At 49.2% G+C, this 16,504-nt stretch overlaps 2 non-coding genes across 2 annotated transcripts; both read left to right on the top strand.

Annotated features, from left to right (window-relative positions):
* The first annotated feature begins 7,575 nt into the window (after window positions 1–7,575).
* On the top strand, window positions 7,576–7,766 carry LOC119966698. Its single transcript, XR_005460816.1, has one exon. It is a non-coding gene; the product is annotated as a U2 spliceosomal RNA (small nuclear RNA).
* A 7,156-nt stretch (window positions 7,767–14,922) lies between these two features.
* On the top strand, window positions 14,923–15,113 carry LOC119966699. Its single transcript, XR_005460817.1, has one exon. It is a non-coding gene; the product is annotated as a U2 spliceosomal RNA (small nuclear RNA).
* The last annotated feature ends 1,391 nt before the right edge of the window (window positions 15,114–16,504 follow it).

A 16,504-nucleotide genomic window follows, 5' to 3' on the forward strand; every position in this document is an offset into this window, starting at 1 on the left:
AAACTCTAGTTGTTTGGACTTACTAATTGGTGTACGGTTTTATTGCTTTGAACTTCACCTTGAAGCCTGTGGCGGTGTTTTAACGGCACTTGGCGACTCCAGAGCTTAGAACGAGAAACAGAGCCAAGTGAGTGATAAGCACACTCACCCAGAACTTGCAGTACTTGTCTTCCTTACAGTCCTTTGTCATGTGTCCCTCCTGCCTGCAGTCAGAAGGTGACGCTGCAGTTGGGCTGGTTTAGCACACTGGGCTAAATCGCTGGCTTTGAAAGCAGACCAAAGCAGGCCGGCAGCACGGTTCAGTTCCCGTACCAGCCTCCCCGAACAGGTGCCGGAATGTGGCGACAAGGGCTTTTCACAGTAACTTCATTGAAGCCTACTCGTGACAATAAGCCATTTTCATTTCTGTTGTCGGCAACGTGTCCCGTTTTGCCACAGGTGCGACACACTCGTGGCTAATACACGCATAATAAAGGTAGCCGCGGCTTCCTCCAATGGTGAAACTGGAGGGAGGGATGGTTCCATTGCCGTCCGTTCTCAAGATCACTTTGACCTGGTGCTGACTTATCCAGATGCCAAAGGTGTCCTTCAGTTCTACGCTGCTACCTTTCAGCTCGACGTACCTGGCGAGGAACGTGAGCACATCAGACACGGGATGTGGGGGTTGACCTGGTGTTCACTTGTCCAGATTGGAGAATGAACAGAAGAGGCATGATGTGGAGATGCCGGCATTGGACTGGGGTGAGCACAGTAAGAAGTCTTAGAACACCAGGTTAAAGTCCAACAGGTTTGTTTCAAAGACGAGCTTTCGGAGCGCAGCTCCTTCCTCAGGTGAATGGCGAGGTATGTTCCAGAAACATTTATATAGACAAAGTCAGAGATGCTGGACAATGCTTGGAATGCCAGCATTTGCAGGTAATCAAATCATTACACATCCAGGGAGAGGGATAATCACAGGTTAAAGAGGTGTGAATTGTGAATAAAGAAATGAATTCACACCTCCCTGCCCGCCGGGGGCATCATTATCACATTAAGTAATCTTCTCAGGTTGGCCGCCAGCTGCCAGTACCTTTGCCAGGAGCTTGGCGTCAACATTAATCAGGGAGATTGGCCTGTAGGACCTGCACGCCTCCGGGTCCTTACCCCGCTTCAATATCAGTGATATAGCGGCTTGCGACATTGTCGGCGGCAGGGTCCCTCTGTCCTTTGCCTCATTAAAAACCCTCGCCAAGACCGGGCCCACCAGCTCAGAAAACTTCCTATAAAACTACTGGGTATCCATCCGGCCCCGGGGCTTTCCCCGACTGCATGGCCTTTAGGCCCCCCAATACCTCCTCCACTCTAATCGGGGCCCCCAGCTCATCCACTCGCCCCCGCCCCCCCACCTACTGTTGGGAATGTTAACCCGTCAAGAAACCTTTTCATCTCCTCCGGTTCTTCCGGCAGCTCCGAAGTATACAGCTTGCGATAGTAGTCCAGGAATACCTTATTCAATTCTGCCGGGTCCTCCACTTTGCGCTCCTCTCCATCCATCACTCTACTTATTTCCCTGGCCGCCTCCCTCTTCCTGAGTTGCTGCGCTAACAGTCTGCTCGCCTTTTCCCCATGCTCGTACACCACACCCCTCGCCTTCCTAAGCTGTTCCACGGCCCTACTCGTGGATAGTGCCCCCATTTCTACCTGTAGTCTCTGCCTCTCCCTGAGTAAAACCTCCCCCGGGGACTCCGCGTGTTCTTCATCTATCCGACCCATTTCCCTGACCAATCTATCTATCTCTGCCCTGTCAGCCTTGGCTCTGTGGGCCCCAATTGAGATCAGCTTCCCCCGCCTTTAGAGCCTCCCACAGGGTCGCCGCTGAGACCTCCCCCATGTCATTCAAGTAATTTTGCATACACCTCCGAAGCCTCTCGCAGATCCCCTCCTCCGACAGCAGTCCCACGTCTAGCCTCCATTGCGGGCATTGGTAGTTCAACCCCCGATCTGCAGGTCTACCCAGTGCGGGGCATGGTCTGAGATAGTAATTGTCGAATATTCCGTGTTCTTTACCTCCCCTATACAATCCCTGCTTAGTACAAAGAAATCTATCCTAGAATATACTTTATGGACGTGCGAGTAAAACGAGTAGCCCCTTCCTGTCGGCTGTCTGGCTCTCCAGGGGTCCACTGCACCCATTTGCTCCATAAACCCTTTCAGCTCCCTTGCCATTGCTGGGAGTCTACCCGTTCTGGGACACGACCGATCCAGAGCCGGATCAAAGACCATGTTAAAGTTCCCCACCCCCCATTATTAGCCTGCGAGACCCAAGGTCCGGGATCTTCCCCAGCACTCTTTTAATGAAGTCCACGTCATCCCAGTTCGGGGCATATATATTCACCAGCACCACTCTTCTCCCCTCCAGTCTGCCCCGTACCATCAGGTATCTGCCCCCCCTGTCTGCGGCTATGCCCTCCGCCTCAAATTGCACCTGCTTGTTGATCATGATTGCTACCCCCTGGAATTCGAGTCCAAGTCCGAGTGGAAGACCTGGCTAATCCAGCCCTTCCTTAGCCTGGTCTGGTCAGACACTTTAGATGTGTCTCCTGCAACATAATTACATCCGCCCTCAAAGCCCGCAAGTGCGCGAACACCCGCTTCCTCTTAACCGGCCCATTCAGTCCCCTGACGTTCCAGGTGATCAGCCTGGTTGGGGGGCGCAACCATCCCCCCCCCCCCCCCCCCACAACGCTGCTCAGCCATAGCCTTTCTCGGGCCGGTCTCCGGCCCGTGCGTCGCGCCATTCTTGGCCCGCCTCTTGGCTGCCTCCACCGTCGATCTCCTTTCCAGTGCCTATTTCAAGTCCCTCCCACATCAGCAGAACATCCCCCCCCCCCCCTCCCCCGCTAACAACATCCCCCGACACCTCCACCCCTGCCATCCACTGGCTGTGCCCAGTCCGTATCTTCAATATTTCCCTGTATGCGGCCTGCTTCCGCAGCTGGTGCACCAGCATGCGGCTCGACTTCTCCCCATACTCATACTGCACCCCTCTTGCCCTGCACAGTTGCCCTACCGCCCTCCCCGTTGTCAGCCTGTCAAACTGCCCCTGCAACCTTTTCCTCCTCGCTGACTCCCCCACAGTGGGCACCCTTGAATATTCTCTGTCCACCTCTACTGTCTTGCTCACTAGACAGTCATGTTGTTGTTTGGATGGGGATGGTAAGGGCTGGATTAGCAGAGCAGAGCGGGTTAGCACAGTGAGGTAAACAGCTGGCTTGTAATGCAGAACAATGCCAGCAGCGCGGGTTCAATTCCCGTGCCAGCCTTCCCGAACAGGTGCCGCAATGTGGCGACTAGGGGCGTTTCACAGTAACGTCATTGGAGCCTACTCGTGACAATTTGTTCCCATTTTGTTGCTCATTGAAATCGCCACTCCCATCCATTTCAACTCAAACCCCGAGTGAAATTCCTGCCCGACCCACCCCTTCCTTAACTTAACCTGTTCCTTCACACAGACACGCGGCTACTGGAGAAAGACTACACCCGCTTTCAAGCTCCCGATGTGCGTGAACACCCGTAACCTTTCAACAGGCCTATTCAGTCCCCCCCACATTCCACGTTACCAGCCTTACCGGAGGCTTGCACCTCCAAACCCCTCTACAGTCCGTCATCTTCCCTACTTAACTCCCGTCCCCTTAATTCCACCCTATACCTAGCCCATCCCAAATGGCCCATTCCTCCGCCCCTGACCACATCATCTCTCAGCCCCTGCCACGTCGCAACAACCTCCCCTCCTCTCTCCCCCTCCCCCACTTCCCCCCATTCTTCCTGGCCACCCCTCTCGGCCTTCTCCCCCACCACCTTGCTTCCTTCACCAGCATAACCTGCTAGCACGGCTGCCCCTGCCCAAATGCCCCTCCCCTCCCCCCTCCCGCACTCCTCAGATCAAGGAGGAAGTCTCCCTGCTGACCCTACCCTCCTCACCCAAACAAGGACTCTAAGCAGCCTTCTCCAAAAGAAAACAAACAAATGTTAAACACAAACAGTCCCATAAAACTGGAAAGGGCGATGGGAACATAAACTCTTCCCCCCTACAATACCTTACAATCTCAACATTTAACAGCAACTCCACCCCCCTCCCCCACCCCGCCCCTCCCCAAAGGACAAAAATCCCCCAATCCGTACCTTCACTTCAAACATGCTGCCTACCATTAAAAAGTGTCAGTACCCCAGTTCCCAAGCATTGTCCGTTCAGTTCTCTCCCAGTTTATGCTCCTTAATGAAGTCTTCGTCCGCTTCTGGGGTCTCGAAATAATACTCGCAGCCTCTGAACATCACCCATAATTTGGCCGGGTAGAGCACCCCAACCTGATCTGGCGCCGGTACACATTGCCTTGGCCTTGTTGAAGCCTGCCCGCCGCTTTGCCAACTCCGCTCCGATGTCCTGATAAATCCGGACGCTATTCCCCTCACAGACGCAGGTACGCTTCTCCCCGGCTCATTGCAGAATCTTCTCTTTCTCCACAAGCTCTAGGCTTCTGCCTCGGGGACCTATGCGCTCGCTCCACTTAAGGCACCTTAACTAGCACCCCTTCTGTCACCAGCCCCACCAGCATCTTCCAGACATACCTCGTGGCACTCACACCTTCCACTCCTTCAGAGAGGCCCACTATTCACAGGTTCTGGCTTCTCGAGGCATTCTCCTGCTCCTCCCCTTTGCCCTCAACGTTTTACACAGGTCCCCTAGGAGACCCACCTCCACCACCAGAGCCACCATATGATCGCTGTGGTCCAAGATCACTCCTTCGATCTCCCGAATCTCCAAACACCTCTCCACCCGTTCCAGAGAACTCTTCAAGGGTGCCACAGCTCCTTCGATGGCTTCTGAACCATCCTCATGTATTTTCTTCCTCTGCCGGCAGAATTTGCCTCTAATAAACGCCTTCAGCTCCTCCATCTGGAGCCTTCCAGCTTGCAGCAGCCCTTCCCCCGCTTGCATGCTTACAGTGGCTGCTGCAGCAAAGGCTCCCTTCAACTTTGCAGTAAACTCTCTCACTGTTTTCTGCAGTACATATTTAGCATTAGCCATGAATGCTGTTTCACAATTTACATGTAATTTGGATTTAATTTCTCCCAAACTCTCTTACAGATACAGTTGTGGTGACCACAAAACTATCAACTGTCATAAAACCCCTCTGGTTTATTAATGTCCTTCAGGGAAAGAAATTTGCCTACATTGTCACTCCAGATCCACAGAAACATAGTTGACTCTTAACTGTCCTGAAATGATCGAAGAAGCTCAAGAGCTCAAGAGAAATGGGCAACAAATGCTGGCCTTGCCAGGGACTGCAATATCCCATGAAAGAATAAACATTTAAAAAAAAGCAATACAAATGAGATATCACACTGCAATTTTCATTCCTAATGTTTATATTTTAGAATATTTACAACTTGCAGTCATAACAGTCTGCGAGCTTCAACGGTAAGTTGTTATTGAGAATATTCAATTTTAAAATATGCTTCCAAGTAGTGAGACGCACTGAAACTATAGGTGCAATCTTTCTGCAGTACCTATTTAGCATTAGCCGTGAATGCTGTTTCACAAGTTACATGTAATTTGGATTTAATTTCTCCCAAACTCTCTTATAGATTTTCTAGTTCTGTTAATAAGTGTTTCGGATTACTTTTATCAGTGCAAAACCGATATTGTGATTTAAGAGTAAGGCCATTTAGCAGGTTGCAGACATGCTAAAGGTAAGTGCTATGGGACTGTCTCCAGTATAATCCTTTGATCACCCTTATGCAGGATATTGGCTATCTGGTGTGAAGCCAAGTTCAAAAGTATTCATAATGGAGCAGCAGATATATTGAAACACTTTGGGAACTTTAGCAATATTATTTTTTCAATGTTTGTATTTGAAAGGTTAGTGTCAATACTAAAAGTTGTAGTAATAATCAGGTTCTAGTTTTAAGACCAATTAAATTGGATCTCTTAAATTAAAGAATTGAGCACTTTAAAACCAGTCTGCAGAAGCCAGAATTCGAATATACAAAACACAAGTCTGTCTGAAGCAGCTCCTGAATAACCCATCAAGTAATTACCATTGCTACTTTAGATTCACTGGCCTATTGTCCACAATTCCTGATATACCTGATATACCAACTGATAGTCGCTCCTACTTAAGATGCATTGGCCTATTGTTCACAGTTCCCATCAAGCAATCATCCTCCCAAGGCGGGCTCAGGTACCCTGTCAACAGGTCATCAACCAGACCATTGGGCACTGAGACCCTGTCTCGAGACTCCATTGGCCGAAGGCCAAGGGCAGGCTGACAAAGCAGCTGGGTAGCAACAAGGGCATTTTCTAGACAGGAAAGGAAAAGACTCGAAGCAAAAGACTTGAAGCTTGTTGTGTGAGGTGACCTTGACCAGACCAGAAGGAAGGAAGCAAGCAAGCAACAGCCAGCGAGAATCACCTTTATGAAAAATGAATGAAAATCGCTTATTGTCACGAGTAGGCTTCAAATTAAGTTACTGTGAAAAGCCCCTAGTCGCCACATTCCGGCGCCTGTTCGGGGAGGCTGTTACGGGAATCGAACCGTGCTGCCGGCCTGCTTTCAAAGCCAGCGATTTAGCCCTGTGCTAAACAGCCCACAAAGTGGAACCAGAGGGACTCCGGGATCGGACTGCAGCTTACCAAATCACCTTTACAGGAAGTAGAGTCGAATCCTGGGTGTTTTTTGTAAGTATAGTGGGTAATTTATGGGTTAACTATATTATTATTATATCTGTCTTCTACTTTGTTCTCCTCATAAATAAAGACACCTGGATAAACTTTAATTAAAGAGCTGGTTGAAGTATCCGAATTGCACAGAAAATATTTGCAGAGCTACAGGGAAAAGGCAATGATTGCCAATAATCGTGCTGATGGCTTAAACATTGACTGTTCTCACACAATGGTTACAAGAAGGCCTCGTTTAACAAGCCGAAACCAGTATCACATGAGCGAGACTTGGGCTAGCAGAATTCCTTTCATGATACAGCCTTTGAACGCGAGGAGAAATCTTTTTGTCCGGCCCGAGTGGTTCGACTCTGCAATGCACTGCCTGAGAGTGTGCTGCGGGCAGTTTCAAGCCTGACTTTCTAAAGACAATGGGATAATTATCTGAAGGGAAAATATTTGCAGGGCTACGGGGAAAAGGCAGGGCGAGTGGCACCAGGCCAGTTGGTTGCTGCTGCTGCATTCTCACTAGCAAGACGTTTTCAAGTGTTTTCAAAAGGTTGTTCCGCAGCAGCAGCCTGTCACAATGACGTATGAGATTCGGCACCATCCTCTCCCATCTGATTGGGAGAGTCATCCTCTCCCATCCGATTGGTGGCGTACTGTTCATCTAAATAACTGTCATGCAGTCTGACGGAAAAAGGGGAAAAGAGGCAAGTTCTGTCAATATGAATCTCCTGTTCCAATGAGAAAGGCCAGGAGCAATATGCCAAGAGTGAAAGTTTCAATGCTTACATCGAAAAGTCTTTGAATGCTGTCAGCCTGCTGTAAAAAAGGGAAAGCATATGGGACACGGGCAATGCAAGAGCGGCACCGGCATCGCTTCTCGGCCTTTTGGCTAAGATCAAGTGTAGTATCTGTTCTTATCAGTTTAATATCTGATACGTCCCTTATCTGGGGACCATATATTAAATTGATTTTTGGAGCAGGGAGATGGAATAGGGGCTTGCTCCGTCCACTCCACGCATCAACCTGGTATTGCAGTACCTCCAGGAATGGTGCACACACCCCCTTTATGGGGAATTTCAAAGTCTAAAAACAGCTCAAGCCTACTTCATACAATCTCTTACTTCATGCCTCTTCTTACAACACCAGGTTCAAGTCCAACAGCTTTCTTTCAAACACCACCTTTCGCAGCGCACCTCCTTCCTCAGGTGAATGGAGACGTATCTTCCAGAAACATTTATATACACAAAGTCAGAGATGCTGGACAATGCTTGGAATGCCAGCATTTGCAGCTAATCAAATCATTACACATCCAGGGAGAGGGATAATCACAGGTTAAAAAGCTGTCAATTCACCTCTTTATTCACAATTCACACCTCTTTAACCTCTGATTATCCCTCTCCCTGCATCTGTAATGATTTCATTACCTGCAAATGCTCGCTTCTCGGCCTTTTGGCTAAGATCAAGTGTAGCGCACTTGATCGGGGGAAGCTAAGGATTCGATCTTGATGTCGATCGTGGATTGGAGAGACTGAAGACTGAAGAGACGTTTGAGCTCGGCTGCTATTGGTGGATCTTCATGCTGGCCTAAACCTTGGTTTGGGCCTAACGCCGGTACAGTCAAGAGCCAACGTCGGAGCTATGACCACTGCTGCATCCCGACCACCAGGCTGGGGAGTGCGAAACACTGTCCGAGTCACAGTCAGGAAGTCGGAAGGGAAGTCGCCTGTGGATCGAATCTTCTTCGTGAAGCGGGTACTGATCGACTGCTGCGGGTTTCAACCAACAGATATCTTCGCCTTGCAAGATTTCCCCAACAACGGTTACTTCGATGTCACCTTCAGGAATGTAGCTGATTGCATCAAGTTCTTGGATGTGTTTAAAGAAAAAGGCAACCAGAGCCCCCTGTCTATCCTGACTGCGGAGCCTCTGTTCACGCTACCATCGCAGGGAAAACGGGTTGTTACGCTGCACATGTACAACCCCCACGTCCCCATGTCTGATGTGCTTACGTTCCTCGCCAGGTACGTCGACTTGAAAAGTGACAGCATGCAACTAAAGGACACCTTCGGCATCTGGACATGCGAGCACCAGGTCAAGGTAACCCTGAGAAAGAATGCCAATGGAACCATCTTGCACCCACCCTCCAGTTTCGCCATTGGAGGAAACCGAGGCTACCTCTACTACGGGGGGCAGCCACGGGTATGTCACAGCTGTGTCAAAGCGGGGCACAGAATATCGCACACCTACATGATGGATGTGCTCTCCAAAATGGGGTTTGGGGAGGGAATTCGCAATTGGATCAAACTGCTCTACACAAACATCTATAGTGCAGTCTCAATCAATGGGTGGGAATCAGAAAAGTTCCTGATCAAATCTGGAGTCAGGCAGGGCTGCCCTCTCTCCTCGGCCCTGTTTGTGTGCTGCATAGAACCTTTTGCCGAGTCCATCAGGAAGGATCCGGACATGAGAGGGGTGACGATCCCAGGCAGCGGAGGCACGCAAGTCAAGGCCTCCCTGTACATGGACGACGTCGCCATCTTCTGCTCGGATTCCGCGTCTGTACGCAGGCTCTTGGACACCTGCGACCAGTTTGAACTGGCCTCAGGAGCCAAGGTAAACCGCGGCAAGAGCGAGGCCATGTTCTTTGGGAACTGGGCCGACCGATCCTTTGTCCCCTTCACGATCAGGTCAGATTACCTGAAAGTGCTGGGGATATGGTTCGGAGCGGCTGGGGCATGCACCAAAAACTGGGAGGAACGAATTACCAAAGCAAAACAGAAACTGGGCTGGTGGGAGCAACGCTCCCTCTCCATTGCGGGCAAAACCCTGGTCATCAGGTGTGAGGCACTCTCGGTGTTACTGTACGTGGCGCAGGTCTGGACCATCACTCGGACCTGCGCCGCAGCAGTCACCCGGGCCATCTCCAAATTCATTTGGAGATCCAAGATGGACCGGGTCCGAAGAGACACAATGTACAAGCCTCTAGATAAAGGAGGGAGGAACGTACCCAACACCTGCCTCATCAGCCTTGATCAGGAGAAGGCCTTTGACAGAATATCGCACACCTACATGATGGATGTGCTCTCCAAAATGGGGTTTGAGGAGGGAATTTGCAATTGGATCAAACTGCTCCACACAAACATCTATAGCGCAGTCTCAATCAATGGGTGGGAATCAGAAAAGTTCCTGATCAAATCTGGAGTCAGGCAGGGCTGCCCTCTCTCCTCGGCCCTGTTTGTGTGCTGCATAGAACCTTTTGCCGAGTCCATCAGGAAGGATCCGGACATGAGAGGGGTGACGATCCCAGGCAGCGGAGGCGCGCAAGTCAAGGCCTCCCTGTACATGGGCGACGTCGCCGTCTTCTGCTCGGATCCCGCGTCTGTGCGCAGGCTCTTGGACACCTGCGACCAGTTTGAACTGGCCTCGGGAGCCAAGGTAAACCGCAGCAAGAGCGAGGCCATGTTCTTTGGTAACTGGGCCGACCGGTCCTTTGTCCCCTTCACCGTCAGGTCAGATTACCTGAAGCTGGGGATATGGTTCGGAGCGGCTGGGGCGTACACCAAAAACTGGGAGGAGCGCAACAGAATGTGGGAGCAACGCTCCCTCTCTATTGCGGGAAAAACCCTAGTCATCAGGTGTGAGGTAATCACGATGTTACTGTACGTGTCGCAGATCTGGCCCATTACCGGACCCTCTTTAAGTTCATCTGGAGATCCAAAATGGACCATGTCCGAAGGGACACCATGTACAAATCTCTGGATAAGGGAGGGAGAAACGTACCCAACGCCTCCCTCATCCTGATGGCCACCTTTGCGTGCAGCTACATCAAGCTGTGCGTGGACCCCCGGTATGCAAACACCAAGTGTCACTACGTACTGAGGTTCGACCTGTCCCCGGTGTTACGAAGGATGGGCCTGGCCTCATTGCTGCGGAATGCTCCAAGTAGTTGGACCGTGCCGTATCACCTGTCCTTCGTGGAAAATCTTTTCAGAAAAATACCTTGGACCACAAGGCAATGAAGCAGTGGTCCCTCGGTGTGGCTGCAGGGCAGATGAGACGGTCGCCCACCTCCTTGTGGAATGTGCAGCAGATACCAGGTAACATCCCAACTGCAAATTCTTCTCCAAGTAACTCACCATCCTGCCTGGGAAATTATATCACTGTTCATTCACTGTCGCTGGGTCAAAATCTTGGAATCCCTTCCCGAACAATGTGGATGTACCTGCACCTCAGAGACTGCAGCAGTTCAAGGCGGCAGCTCACCACCACCACCTGCTCAAAGGCAACTAGGGATGGACAATAAATGTCGGCCTAGCCAGCAACACTCACATCTAGCAACTGAAATTTTCAAAAATTAAGAATTTAAATAAAGAAAATGATCAGAGGAAAAGAAGGCTTGTTAAGCAAAAACTGTCCATCATGAACAAGAATCAATTACTTGTCGCTAGTTTATCAGTAATTTTTGTAAGCTCCCATTGTCTCTTCACTGGTTAATGTTTTTTTTGCTGCTGTTTACTTACTGGGGAATGTGATGCTGTTGAAAGGTTTATTCATGTGGGGGGAGAGGTTCAAACAATAAGGAGACAGACTGTTTGGCGCCAGGGGCGGGGACAATCGGGGCAGCTGACTCTCGGAAACGCAGTGGGGGTGAGCAAGTGTTAAGCTGGTACGTGACCTGGGGAATGAGGTGTCTGGTGCTGTTGGGAGTTGGGGAGAAGGTGGGGGGTACGGGAGGCTGCTTTGCTGACAGGGGATGAACTATTATCGGGGAATATATGGGAGGTCGGGAACGGCTGCTGCTCATGGAAGTACTCGGGGAAGCGGAGGGCGCAGGCTCAGGGCTGACCTAAAAAGGGTGATGGCTAGTCGGGGGGGGCTGGAAGACCCCCCGCCCAGGCTGATTACATGGAATGCGAGAGGACTGAATGGGCCGGTCAAGACGGCTCACGTGTTCGCGCATCTAAGGGAGCTGAAGGCAGATGTGGCAACGCAGTGACACATCTAAAGGTCATAGATCACACGAGATTGAGGAAGGGATGGGTTAGACAGGTGTTCCACTCAGGGCTGGACTCAAAGACCAGGGGGTAGCAATTTTGATTAGTAAGCGAGTGGCATTTGAAGGCTGGGAGAATTGTGTCAGATAAGGGGGGGTAGGTACATAATGGTGAGCGGAAGGTTGGAGGGTGTATGAGTGGTGCTCGTGAACATATATGCTACGAACTGGAATTTATGAGGCGTGTGCTAGAGGCCAGCTGGCACTCACACCTTCCACTCCTTCAGAGAGGCCCACTATTCACAGGTTCTGGCTTCTCGAGGCATTCTCCTGCTCCTCCTCTTTGCCCTCAACATTTTACACAGGTCCCCTAGGAGACCCACCTCCACCACCAGCGCCACCACATGATCGCTGTGGTCCAAGATCACTCCTTCGATCTCCCGAATCTCCAAACCCCTCTCCACCCGTTCCAGAGAACTCTTCAAGGTTGCCACAGCTCCTTCGATGGCTTCTGAACCATCCTCATGTATTTTTTTCCTCTGCCGGCAGAATTTGCCTCTAATAAACGCCTTCAGCTCCTCCATCTGGAGCCTTCCAGCTTGCAGCAGCCCTTCCCCCGCTTGCATGCTTACAGTGACTGCTGCAGCAAAGGCTCCCTTCAACTTTGCAGTAAACTCTCTCACTGTTTTCTGCAGTACATGTTTAGCATTAGCCGTGAATGCTGTTTCACAATTTACATGTAATTTGGATTTAATTTCTCCCAAACTCTCTTACTGATACAGTTGTGGTGACCACGAAACTATCAACTGTCATAATACCCCTCTGGTTTATTAATGTCCTTCAGGGAAAGGAAATTTGCTTACATTGTCACTCCAGATCCACAGAAACATAGTTGACTCTTAAATGTCCTGAAATGATCGAAGAAGCTCAAGAGCTCAAGAGAAATGGGCAACAAATGCTGGCCTTGCCAGGGACTGCAATATCCCATGAAAGAATAAACATTTTAAAAAAAGCAATACAAATGAGATATCACACTGCAATTTTCATTCCTAATGTTTATATTTTAGAATATTTACAACTTGCAGTCATAACAGTCTGCGAGCTTCAACGGTAAGTTGTTATTGAGAATATTCAATTTTAAAATATGCTTCCAAGTAGTGAGACGCACTGAAACTATAGGTGCAATCTTTCTGCAGTACCTATTTAGCATCAGCCGTGAATGCTGTTTCACAAGTTACATGTAATTTGGATTTAATTTCTCCCAAACTCTCTTACAGATTTTCTAGTTCTGTTAATAAGTGTTTCGGATTACTTTTATCAGTGCAAAACCGATATTGTGATTTAAGAGTAAGGCCATTTAGCAGGTTGCAGACATGCTAAAGGTAAGTGCTATGGGACTGTCTCCAGTATAATCCTTTGATCACCCATATGCAGGATATTGGCTATCTGGTGTGAAGACAAGTTCAAAAGTATTCATAATGGAGCAGCAGATATATTGAAACACTTTGGGAACTTTAGCAAATATTATTTTTTCAATGTTTGTATTTGAAAGGTTAGTGTCAATACTAAAAGTTGTAGTAATAATCAGGTCCTAGTTTTAAGACCAATTAAATTGGATCTCTTAAATTAAAGAATTGAGCACGTTAAAACCAGTCTGCAGAAGCCAGAATTCGAATATACAAAACACAAGTCTGTCTGAAGCAGCTCCTGAATAACCCAAAAGTAATTACCATTGCTACTGTAGATTCACTGGCCTATTGTCCACAATTCCTGATATACCTGATATACCAACAGACAGTCGCTCCTACTTAAGATGCATTGGCCTATTGTTCACAGTTCCCATCAAGCAATCATCCTCCCAAGGCGGGCTCAGGTACCCTGTCAACAGGTCATCAACCAGGCCATTGGGCACTGAGACCCTGTCTCCTGAGACTCCATTGGCCGAAGGCCAAGGGCAGGCTGACAAAGCAGCTGGGTAGCAACAAGGGCATTTTCTAGACGGGAAAGGAAAAGACTCGAAACAAAAGACTTGAAGCTTGTTGTGTGAGGTGACCTTGACCAGACCAGAAGGAAGGAAGCAAGGAACAGCCAGCGAGAATCACCTTTGTGAAAAATGAATGAAAATCGCTTATTGTCACGAGTAGGCTTCAAATTAAGTTACTGTGAAAAGCCCCTAGTCGCCACATTCCGGCGCCTGTTCGGGGAGGCTGTTACGGGAATCGAACCGTGCTGCCGGCCTGCTTTCAAAGCCAGCGATTTAGCCCTGTGCTAAACAGCCCACAAAGTGGAACCAGAGGGACTCCGGGATCGGACTGCAGCTTACCAAATCACCTTTACAGGAAGTAGAGTCGAATCCTGGGTGTTTTTTGTAAGTATAGTGGGTAATTTATGGGTTAACTATATTATATTATATCTGTCTTCTACTTTGTTCTCCTCATAAATAAAGACATCTGGATAAACTTTAATTAAAGAGCTGGTTGAAGTATCCGAATTGCACAGAAAATATTTGCAGAGCTACAGGGAAAAGGCAATGATTGCCAATAATCGTGCTGATGGCTTAAACATTGACTGTTCTCACACAATGGTTACAAGAAGGCCTCGTTTAACAAGCCGAAACCAGTATCACATGAGCGAGACTTGGGCTAGCAGAATTCCTTTCATGATACAGCCTTTGAACGCGAGGAGAAATCTTTTTGTCCGGCCCGAGTGGTTCGACTCTGCAATGCACTGCCTGAGAGTGTGCTGCGGGCAGTTTCAAGCCTGACTTTCTAAAGACAATGGGATAATTATCTGAAGGGAAAATATTTGCAGGGCTACGGGGAAAAGGCAGGGCGAGTGGCACCAGGCCAGTTGGTTGCTGCTGCTGCATTCTCACTAGCAAGACGTTTCAAGTGTTTTCAAAAGGTTGTTCCGCAGCAGCAGCCTGTCACAATGACGTATGAGATTCGGCACCATCCTCTCCCATCTGATTGGGAGAGTCATCCTCTCCCATCCGATTGGTGGCGTACTGTTCATCTAAATAACTGTCATGCAGTCTGACGGAAAAAGGGGAAAAGAGGCAAGCTCTGTCAATATGAATCTCCTGTTCCAATGAGAAAGGCCAGGAGCGATATGCCAAGAGTGAAAGTTTCAATGCTTACATCGAAAAGTCTTTGAATGCTGTCAGCCTGCTGTAAAAAAGGGAAAGCATATGGGACACGGGCAATGCAAGAGCGGCACCGGCATCGCTTCTCGGCCTTTTGGCTAAGATCAAGTGTAGTATCTGTTCTTATCAGTTTAATATCTGATACGTCCCTTATCTGGGGACCATATATTAAATTGATTTTTGGAGCAGGGAGATGGAATAGGGGCTTGCTCCGTCCACTCCACGCATCAACCTGGTATTGCAGTACCTCCAGGAATGGTGCACACACCCCCTTTATGGGGAATTTCAAAGTCAAAAAACAGCTCAAGCCAACTTCATACAATCTCTTACTTCATGCCTCTTCTTACAACACCAGGTTCAAGTCCAACAGCTTTCTTTCAAACACCACCTTTCGCAGCGCACCTCCTTCCTCAGGTGTAGCGCACTTGATCGGGGGAAGCTAAGGATTCGATCTTGATGTCGATCGTGGATTGGAGAGACTGAAGACTGAAGAAACGTTTAAGCTCAGCTGCTATTGGTGGATCTTCATGCTGGCCTAAACCTTGGTTTGGGCCTAACGCCGGTACAGTCAAGAGCCAACGTCGGAGCTATGACCACTGCTGCATCCCGACCACCAGTCTGGGGAGTGCGAAACACTGTCCGAGTCACAGTGAGGAAGTCGGAAGGGAAGTCGCCTGTGGATCGAATTTTCTTCGTGAAGCGGGTACTGATCGACTGCTGATCGCAGAGAAACCGGGTTATTACGCTGCACATGTACAACGCCTACGTCCCCATATCTGATGTGCTTACGTTCCTCGCCAGGTACGTTGACCTGAAAAGCGACAGCTTACAACTAAAGGACACCTTTGGCATCTGGACAGGCGAGCACCAGGTCAAGGTAACCCTGAGAAAGAATGCCAATGGAACCATCTTGCACCCACCCTCCAGTTTCGCCAGGTTCAAGTCCAACAGCTTTCTTTCAAACACCACCTTTCGCAGTGCACCTCCTTCCTCAGGTGAATGGAGACGTATCTTCCAGAAACATTTATATAGACAAAGTCAGAGATGCTGGACAATGCTTGGAATGCCAGCATTTGCAGCTAATCAAATCATTACACATCCAGGGAGAGGGATAATCACAGGTTAAAAAGGTGTCAATTCACCTCTTTATTCACAATTCACACCTCTTTAACCTCTGATTATCCCTCTCCCTGCATCTGTAATGATTTGATTACCTGCAAATGCTCGCTTCTCGGCCTTTTGGCTAAGATCAAGTGTAGCGCACTTGATCGGGGGAAGCTAAGGATTTCGATCTTGATGTCGATCGTGGATTGGAGAGACTGAAGACTGAAGAAACGTTTGAGCTCGGCTGCTATTGGTGGATCTTCATGCTGGCCTAAACCTTGGTTTGGGCCTAACGCCGGTACAGTCAAGAGCCAACGTTGGAGCTATGACCACTGCTGCATCCCGACCACCAGGCTGGGGAATGCGAAACACTGTCCGAGTCACAGTCAGGAAGTCGGAAGGAAAGTCGCCTGTGGATCGAATCTTCTTCGTGAAGCGGGTACTGATCGACTGCTGTGGTTTTCAACCAACAGATATCTTCGCCTTGCAAGATTTCCCCAACAAAGGTTACTTCGATGTCACCTTCAGGAATGTAGCTGATTGCATCAAGTTCCTG

The sequence above is a fragment of the Scyliorhinus canicula genome, chromosome 5 (genome assembly GCF_902713615.1).
Source record: "Scyliorhinus canicula chromosome 5, sScyCan1.1, whole genome shotgun sequence".
In the NCBI taxonomy this organism is placed as follows: Eukaryota; Metazoa; Chordata; class Chondrichthyes; order Carcharhiniformes; family Scyliorhinidae; genus Scyliorhinus; species Scyliorhinus canicula.